We start from the raw sequence: 9671 nt of genomic DNA on the forward strand, positions 1-9671 counted from the left end.
GTGTATTATGTTGTTGTTGTTGTCATCGTTGTTGTTATTATTATTGTTATTACTATTATTATTTTCTTCCTTTGTCGTCCCATTGAACAGCCTTTCTCTCAATCCACAAGTCTTCTCACTTTCACTCTTCCAATTCTCTCCCACATCCCTCTGTGGCTGGGGGAGAGTGAGAGAGTACCTGTGCACCATCTGGGATTAAACTGTGACAGACATTATATTTCAGTTAGAGACAGTACAAAAGGAAGGAGGAAAGCCAACTCACACACAGTATTCATGAGAAAGATGCAGTTACTGTCAGGTGACTCTTAGACCAAAGATCTCCCAGTCTGTAAAAAACAAAACAAAAAAGTTGTCAGGGAGGGGTAAAAGGGACAAGGAAGAGGCTGACTAGTTTATGTTGGTGAAGCAACTTTGGCAAGGTTGGAAAGTAACTCTGTACCTCTAAAAGGTGCCTAAAAGTTCACTACAGATGACTCAACTTTCCACAGCTGCTCTTTTTCCAGTAGTCCTGATTCTGTGCTCTCTTGCCTCCTCAAGCATCTTGTAATGTAAATCCCCTCTGTGATTAAGACAGTTGTCTTGTCCTATGGACAAGAAGTGGAAATCTCCCAAAAGAGTTACTGTATGCATGTAAACGTGGTTATGTTGCCTCTGTTTTTCTGAGGACATTCACCAATACCTTTCTGAAGAAAGAAAGGGAGAAAAAAATCTTTGGTGTCATCTATCCATTTGAGATTTCTCTTTTTGAGGAGATTACAAAACCTTCTAACGTGTAAGAAGAGGTGGTATATTTTTTCTTTCACTGACACCTCATGAAGAGATCCAGTCTTGCTTCCTGTCTGATCTCCAGCATGGCAAAACTGTTTGGCTCCTCTTTGCCTCGAGGTCAGGGCAGCATTTCCAAGGGACATGGATTGTTGAGATGGTTGGGTCACGTCTCAGCTGGACACTGTTCAAAGCTCTTCTGTTCCTCAGAACATGTTCCCAAGGCTATCTGTATGCTGACAATTCATTATGGTCCCTGCCTGATTCGTTATGGATCTCTCATCCTCTGACTTCCTCCATTCACACGTGCTCCTTGGCTCTAGGGTGGATATCTGGAGCTCTGCTTCCCACACAAACTCACAGTGCACATGAAAGCACACAGTATGAGCTCTCGTCCTTGTTCAAGTTGTTCCACACAATGGAAACTGTTCCTCCACACTGCAAAAGGATTTCTCCAAGTCACTATTGTTCTGAGCAGCCCTCAGAGTGCGGAAACTGTTTAACTGTGTTGTGAAAGCAGACAATTCCTTCCCTGTGCCAGTCCCTCATCCATGCAATGATCCATTAGATGATGTCACCGCGTAAGATATTTTTAACATGGTGAAATGTGTGCTTTTCCAAGCTGTATTTCAAATCATCAGTTTATCATATATGGCATTAGTCTACTCATTAGAGTCAGTTAGATCATTGCTATAAATCCAAAGCTTGACTATTTGTTTTCTACTGCTCCTGTTTTGCTTTTCAGGGCAATCCTGCTGGCTTGGTACCACTATGGCTCTGCATTTCTGTCTCTCATGTGATTAATAAATACATTTGCTGTCAGGGCAGTAGCCAGGCTTTTAAGCTCTCCCAAAACCGCTTGCAGAGTCTTGAGAGCCCCCAGCAACTGAGCTTGGGTCTGGAAGCAATAGTGTTACCCATGTTTTCCCTAGATCCAGGTTTCCGCAGACCTCTGGAACAACCCCACAGAGTTAACCGCAAAGCTACTTTGAAATAATTTCCTTCACAACATTGAATATGAAATCAAGACTGGAAAGGGAAATCTAAAAGTTATTCAAAATCTTGGAACATTCATAAGAGCCTTGTAAGCAATAGAAATACAAGCTTAAAACATACATGAGGTGTTTCATTCCAATTTCTTGCTGGTTAAGTGATTGCTCAGCTTTATCTGCTGCAAGCCGACTGTCAACCTACAGACAGATTATTGAAGGCAGCTCAAATAACCCAGTTTCACTCAAATAACCCAGATGTCATCTATTTGCCAAAGTGGTAAAATGGATCAGAATAATTTTGACTGCTTTCAGTGGATGTATTCAGTTTACATTTATTTGTTTATAGGTTGTATCTTTATGGACGTCCAGTTTCACTTATCTATTTGATATTAAAACAGGGGAAACCCCCAGTTCAGCCAGCATATGCTTTCACTTGCACACAGGAGGCAGAACTGATGCCTTGCAGCTGACCAAGATTGCAGAACTCATTTCAAGTAACAAGGGCACAGATGACTCTTGGAAACCCTTTTCAGATAAGTACATGGTTCCTTTTATTCATCTTCAAAACACTATACCAAAAAGGACAGTGGATAAAATTGCCTTTACACCATGACTAAGTATGTCTGCTTCTTGCAAAGGGAGCTCCACACCCAGTCTCAGTCTTTTCTTTTTTTATTAAAGCAGTCCTTAACTTTTTGGGAGGGATTAACCCACCCAATTCCCCATTCTTTGCCCCCACATTTACTTTGCTTACAGGTACCTCCAGCTTGTCACATCCACAGAGCACCTGCAGGTGTTCTATCAGACATGTTAGTATTTCTGCTAAGGATTGCAAACTGCACTTCCCTACAATTCTGACATTGGGGATGGGCCCATCCCCTCCATTTAGTCAATTTAAGCCGCTCATACTGGGCTTTCACTTTCTTATTCACCTTTCCAAACAGCACACAGTCTCCAGGAGGTCACAATCGAGAAACACTCAGCTAGAGGGATGATTGAGGAAGAAACTGGGGATAGCACTCCACTACAGGTGTCCAAATCCCACTGGCAAAGACAAGGAAAGGTCATGGGGGCAGAAACAGCAGAAAAAAGGTTCCCACATTTCTAACAAATGTAAGTCTTCCAAAGAGTATGACACTTATGTATCATGAAGGGGGCATTTGAATTTGGTTTGTTTTGCTTTTTGAAGCATCACTTGATTAGTTCTCATGGCAAGTCAACCCCTGCAACTCCTGTCTGCCAGGACACACCTCTGTAATGCACTGTTAAAATAGTTAGGAAAGTAGTGACATGCATATGGATGTTACTGGTCAGTAAGGGTAGTGTGGCTTTTAGAAACATGCTTGAAATAATTGTTTGACTGCTAATTATTTCTGGTTTTGACAAAGAAATATTTATGAGCACTGTTTAGGTTGTCTATAGGACGCACGAGTCTTTCCTATCCCAGCAGCTTCATTATCTGTAAAACTGAGGTGGTGTAAAAACTCATTGTTGCTCCTAAAAGCTTTGCATTTAAGAACAGCTAATTATTGCCAAACTGGCTGATATGTGAGATATCTGAGGAAAACGCTGTTGTTTCAGGAACAGTATTCGTAGCTCAGCTTATGGCACTGTGTCATCAGAGTCCCTAATGAATTGGTCCTAAGATGTCACTAGGGAGACTGCACTTTTTTGACAGCAGTCGCCATTTGTGGCTGTTAAAGAACCCAACACATCTTGCAGGAAAATGATCATGCTGCCTTTTTTTGTTGTTTCAGTTTTTTGCTGTTGTTGGTATTTTTGTAGTTGTCCTTTCTAGCCCTCCAGCAGTGCAGGGCAAATGATGTGAAGCATTGAACATCCTTACTCCCAGCATCAGTCTGCACTACACATACCCAAACAACAAAATCTTTCCAGGAAAGGTGCAGTTACAAGACTAAGCCCTACAAATGCAGACTGGGTTGTCAAACTGCATGCACTGAATTTCAGATCCATACAATTGTCTCTTTCTTCAACTTTCCCCAAAGCAAGGTCTCTGCTTAACATCCCTTGGGTTTGAGACATTTTAGCTGTATTAACAGACACCACCACCCAAAATGGCAAAGAGATCTTGTTGGATGGTAGAAAAGCACATAAAAACATCTATTTTTCTTCCACTTTAATGTGTATAGAAGATAAATGGTTGAGCATAAAGTATTGTACTTCTGAGTTCATTAGCTTCTATTCAACACAGGCAAGAAATCTCTCAAAGTTATTACTAAATGATCACAGTTCTGTGTTGTCAGTCTGATCCCTGCAGGATGTGTCCATCTCAGAGAAAATGCCCATGCAGGTGCACTGGCTGCCTCAGCAGAGAGGTCAGGGATTGAATGGGTGATGGAGTCTTCAGTATCTACACATCTCTGAAGGTAAATCCAGGGGGGGTCACATTAATGAAAATGCTGCTGTATGGATCTTACTGCTGAATAAAAGCACCATTTTCAGATGTTGTCAGTCTCCAGCCTGACGGAGATTTAAAATTCATATAATCTCTCTTTAAAAAGTGCATGTGTGAGTAGATTTTGAACTCCATTGTATCTTGCAATGAAATTTCATTTTTTAGAACTGAAAAGCAGGCAGGTGGTTATGAACATGTCTGAAGCTATTTCTCCAGTCTGAAATATAAGTACTGTTGGAAAACATTTAGGAAAATATAACATCTTAGTAGGAGCTGCAGCAACTTTTCATGAATTTATTTTAGCTTGCATCAGTATTCTGAGCTACAGGGATTATAATTTAGTAGGGAAACTCTCATTGGGAGAGGGGATTGATGGCGTCGAGGCAGCAGCCCTGTGAGTTGACAGGGATGCTAATATAGCCACGGCAGAAGTTTAGAGAGCAGATCAGAGCAGCTGGGTGGGCTGATAGAGAGGATCAGGGCAGCCCAGAGGAGCAGTAAGAGGATCCAAATAAGTGGATTAGTAGCATACCAAAGCACACATTACTTTTAGTTTTCAAACTCCCATTGATTTTACTGCAAGTCCATTTACTAATGTGTGGCAGGAGAAACGGAAGAGGATCAAGGCAGAATCAAGACACGGAGAGCAGGTCCCTGTGGCAAGCTGGAAACGGCGAGAGGCTGGGCTGGGAAGCACAGCATAACATCCCCACATCAGGCTCAGTCAGGACTTAGAGGAGGATGGCTGCTGCCTGGTTCATCCCACAGCTTCAAGGAGCTGTCTAATGGTGTTAAATGCTTTTGTTCCTGCAGCTGATGCTGCATTTGTTTTCCATCTGTAGCTCCAGCGATTGCATCGTTGCACTCTTACGTCTGCCTTCAGCTGCTGTGACTGAAGCAAACTGATACAAAAATGGAGGTGTGATCAGCAGCATGACCCTCTTGGAACTCTCCCTAGCAGGGGGCTCACTGGGCTGCTGGACCCTGAGCTGAGCTTCTGCAATTTGTGCCTGCAGCATTCATCAGAACTGGGACTGCTGACTGCTGTGCTTGGGCTGCCATGATTGACGTTGACTCTGGGATGACCCAGAGCTCAAATGTGCCCTTTCCGAGGACACCAGCCTGGCTTTATACTTCATCTCTTAGGCAGAGGTGGTAGCGATGCAAAGAAACATTCAGACTAAAATTTATAAGCACTATTACTCTTTATATAGCACAAAAATTCAAATTTCTAGGCAAAATAACAAGCCCTACTCACATTGTCCTCAGCTCCCTCGAAGCACTTGGGTTGTAAGGGCAAAATTAGTGCAGTTCATGGTTTCTCCATGTTGCAGAGAAGCAGAGGATGTTCATGTATATGGGCAGATTTCCTTTCCACATTCTCTTTCATAAAAAAGAGCACTGTTGAGACCTTTTCTTCCTCATCCTTCAACCACATCTGTTGCTTAGACACCTTGGTCTCCTCTCCAGTCCTCCCAGAATTCAAATCCAAACACTGGTTTGTCTAGGGAAGACTTAATACCTTAATAGCCAATTATCCCACAAGTATTGGATCAGAGTGGATGACCATCAAACTTTGACTCTAAGACTATAGTGCCCTTCCTTGTAGCCTTAGTCCAAGCTGCACATAAAGTCACAGCAGGGGGGAGAAGTCCAACCTTACAGTCAAAAGAGGGTTTGCATTCTGATATGGAAATATTCAGAGGGCTTGTGACTGCACACACAAAGAACACTGTGTACGCAGATTCAGTTATATTCTTTATTGTTGAAACAGTTCTGGAATGTTTTGGTCTCCCTGAGCTGGCAAACAGATGAAAACATTGGTCTGTCCTGTAATTTTTTGCTTTAAAATTTATATGAGAAAGATTAACAAGCAGCAGAATGGACAAGAAGGCATTTCAAAACTGTGTTCCAAAGGAAAAAGAGAATAAGGACACAGACATGAATGTCAAGGACTATGACTCAAATGGTACAGGAAAAACTTAAGGGTTGGAAAACAAGTTAAACTGTACTCCTGACTTCAGAATTCTTCAGGACATCCAGACACCTTCCTCTCTAATGACCCAATCCTCGGATACGCCAGCCTGAGAGCCTGCTGAAAGGGAAGGTCTGTAGTAAGACAGCACAGCACAACATGGTCTGCTGTCAGCTTGGGAGCTGAGTACTGCCCACACGCATCATATGACTACAAAACCACCACTGGAAACACTACTACAGTTCATAAAATCCTCAGTGCCATTCATTACTCATAACTAACCAAAATAGCTCACCTATTAACCTGTCACCTGTGCAGCTCCTGATCTCCAATTTACCTCTTCACCCTTCTCCTTCTTCCTAACACCACATGGAACCTCATCAGGCTTCAAGATGAGTGGTAATCATGGTGCTATCAATATGACAGTCAGCAGCCTCTTCCCACATCACACGGCCTCGCATGGATTCCTTGACATTGGACTTTAAGCCTCAGATCATATCATTGAGTTTATGAGACTTTCTCCAGTATAATTTTTCCAAATGAAAAGCTGATACACTCATATAATTCTCCTCAGCTCTAGGACTCTTTAGTCATCTTTGTCCTACACCATCCTACTTCTGAATAATAAAATATTGTAATGAACTGGACACACCTGGAAACAAAGAAAAAGACTGGGACATCTTGTGTGAAGGGCACTGCTGCTCTTAATACTGAAATATTACTAGATTAATTATATTTAATTGGTTAGCTCATGATCTCAAATGAAAAACAAAAGCATTTTACACACCAGAAAATTGTTGGAAAAATTACTATCAATTAGAATGGGGAGAGGATATTTTGCAAGTAACTTGAAGCATAATACAATGTTAACTAAGAAATAATCAGCGATGATCATACTGACTTGGGACATGTTGCAAAATAAAGCCCTCATTTAGTTGGCTAATTTCATGGCATTTTGAAAAACACATTACTCAGTTAAGGTTTGAGGAAATACTTTGAAACCATTCATGAATATATACAAAATGCTCAGAATTTTTCATATTTTCACCAGGAAAAAAGGACCGATGGGTTCTTAATATATAATAATAACATGATACCAAGACAGAAACTGAAATAAAAGATGAAATTAAAAGCTGTCTGCCCCCCAGAGCCAGTGTGCACTTTATCCTAAGTCACTTGGCTGCCACAGCAGTGCAGCCAGTGACTATCTAGGGGGACACAAGGCAGCCATTCTAATGGGATAAAGAGGACTTTCATCTCTGCATTTCTCCAGCTGGAATAATGCAATGGTGGCCTGTGACAAACGAGCAGATGATCCCAGTCCAGTTTTAGGATGCCCACCCCAAAATGCCCCACAGCAGCCTCACAGCTCCCTGTACATGGGAGCCTTTCAGTTTGTGTAGTTTTCTCTAAGTCCCAGCTGAGAAACACCAGCAGTGCAGGACAGAAAGCTGTTTCCAGCTACTGGATCCTCCTACGTGTTGTGTGGATAGCTACAAGACTTTGACCTAAAGTCACCTTGTCCTAGTTTCTAATTCACTTTTATGCAGATGAGATGGCAGGATCGGGGCTGTGGTATCCACACTGGCTCATACTTTCAGAAATGAAAATTGCAAGATTTATTCATCTGAATGACCACAATTAGGTTAGCTTGCAGGATCAGGCTTGTTCTGCATAAAAAGGATGGATCTCTCTAATTCACAAAAAGGAAAATGAGAAATACCGGTGGAAAAGGGGATGTGCTAACTCTTGTAAAACATTACTGGAAACTGCATTGCCCAGACTGAAATGTCATTTCAAACCACGAGTGTCCCTTTAAGCAAAAACATCAGCACAGGGAAGGAACAACTAAAAGGAGTATGAGAGCAGCTGATAAAACACTCACATCTCTTTTTCATAAATTATACCCCAAAATGTTTCACAAAATTGAGTAACAGAGGAAAACAGAAAAGATGTTTTTATTTTTGTAGCAGGAAAAAGCCCATCATGTGAGCTGAACAGTATATGAGGGCCTTATGCTTTATAAAAATTCTTCTATTGTCCCAGGAAGGATGAGAGTCAAACAAAACAGTTTCTGCTCTAAGTCTTGTAAATAAAGTTAGTTAGCAGACAGGAATCAGCAGACTGTTTGGGGAAGGAAAAAAAAAAAGAGAGAAAATACTCTTTTTGTATGAAAAATTTAGGCACACTGCTTTTGCATATCAGAACCAACTTCATTGCACTGTACTAGAGATTAATTGGACCCACACAATCCAGCAAACAGCCTATGACATCCATCTACCTTTGCTGCTTCAGCATCCTCCCAAAAATATATAATGCAGGATTTTAAATAGTACGTTAGCCCAGTTTCCTTTCACAAAGTCTTACAGAGAAGTTTAGGAAAATTCCAAAAGTAGCATATTGATTGCCTCTGGGATTTTCCACTTAGCAATTTAATAGAAAATTACACCCCTACCCAATCTGTGAGGTTTCCATAACCTCCCTCGTGAATTTAATTTTCCAGCATATAATAAATTTTACCATTAGGCATATTTTCTAATATTGCTTCACCATTAAGGCTATTTCCCAATTTGGCTTTTCAGAACCACGTATACCCTCTGTGTGGTGTCTGGATGGAACCTTGCACCGAAGAATTCAGGTCTGACTATGTCTCTGCACACAGTTAGGATACAAATCACTATTGTTAGTATTCAATTTGCTTCCCTCCTGCTAATTTTATGTCATTATTCCGAGTGATAGGGTCAGTCAATATTACTGGAGCTAACGGGATTCTCCTGGGTACTCTGAGGAGACCAAGGCAAGATCCGCATTTGCATCTGTTCAAGTAGGCGTATGCAAGTATCACATACTCTTCTCCTTGTCACAACACAGTCTGACTACTTGTAAAACACAAGATGATGATCGGAGCTGTGTTTGCAGTTATCAGTAGTCATAACTGTAAACGCCTGGGTCCTTTCTCTACAGGCAACAGGCAAAAGCACCCTCGGCTGCAAAAAAAACCACTCCACCCGCAGTGAATTTAGCACAGTGAGCGAACTGAAAGTGTGGCTGAAGGCGTCAAGTGGTGAATAAATCAAAGCACTAATTTCAGCTGTGTTTGGGCCAGCCGTACGGCTGCGGTAACCTCACGGTGACCGTCGGGAGGGTTGCCAGACGCCCTAAATCTCGCTCCTCTGGAGAGCCGAGACTCTCCTCCTCTTGCTAAGGCGATCCAGTTTTTGGCTGAGGGACTCTCTTCCTCTTGCTAAGGCAATCCAGGTTTGGCAGAGCTCAACATCCCTCAGCCCAGCTGGCGGCTCGGCGCTCTCCTCCAGGCCTCGGTCCATGACACCAGCGGACACATCGCTGCGATAATCCCTTGTAAAACACGGCAACAAACAGGTGTTGCCATCAGTTCCTGATGTTTACCCACTTCCGCACGCCAACTTCAACCCCCTCCCTTGCCGGACCTGCCTCGGTCCCGCTAAACACGAGGAGTTCCCCCCGCTCAGCCCCTGAGGGGAGCCACGGGCAGCACCGCGAG

Source organism: Corvus brachyrhynchos, unplaced genomic scaffold (assembly GCF_000691975.1).
Source record: "Corvus brachyrhynchos isolate BGI_N302 unplaced genomic scaffold, ASM69197v1 scaffold307, whole genome shotgun sequence".
NCBI classification, from domain to species: Eukaryota; Metazoa; Chordata; class Aves; order Passeriformes; family Corvidae; genus Corvus; species Corvus brachyrhynchos.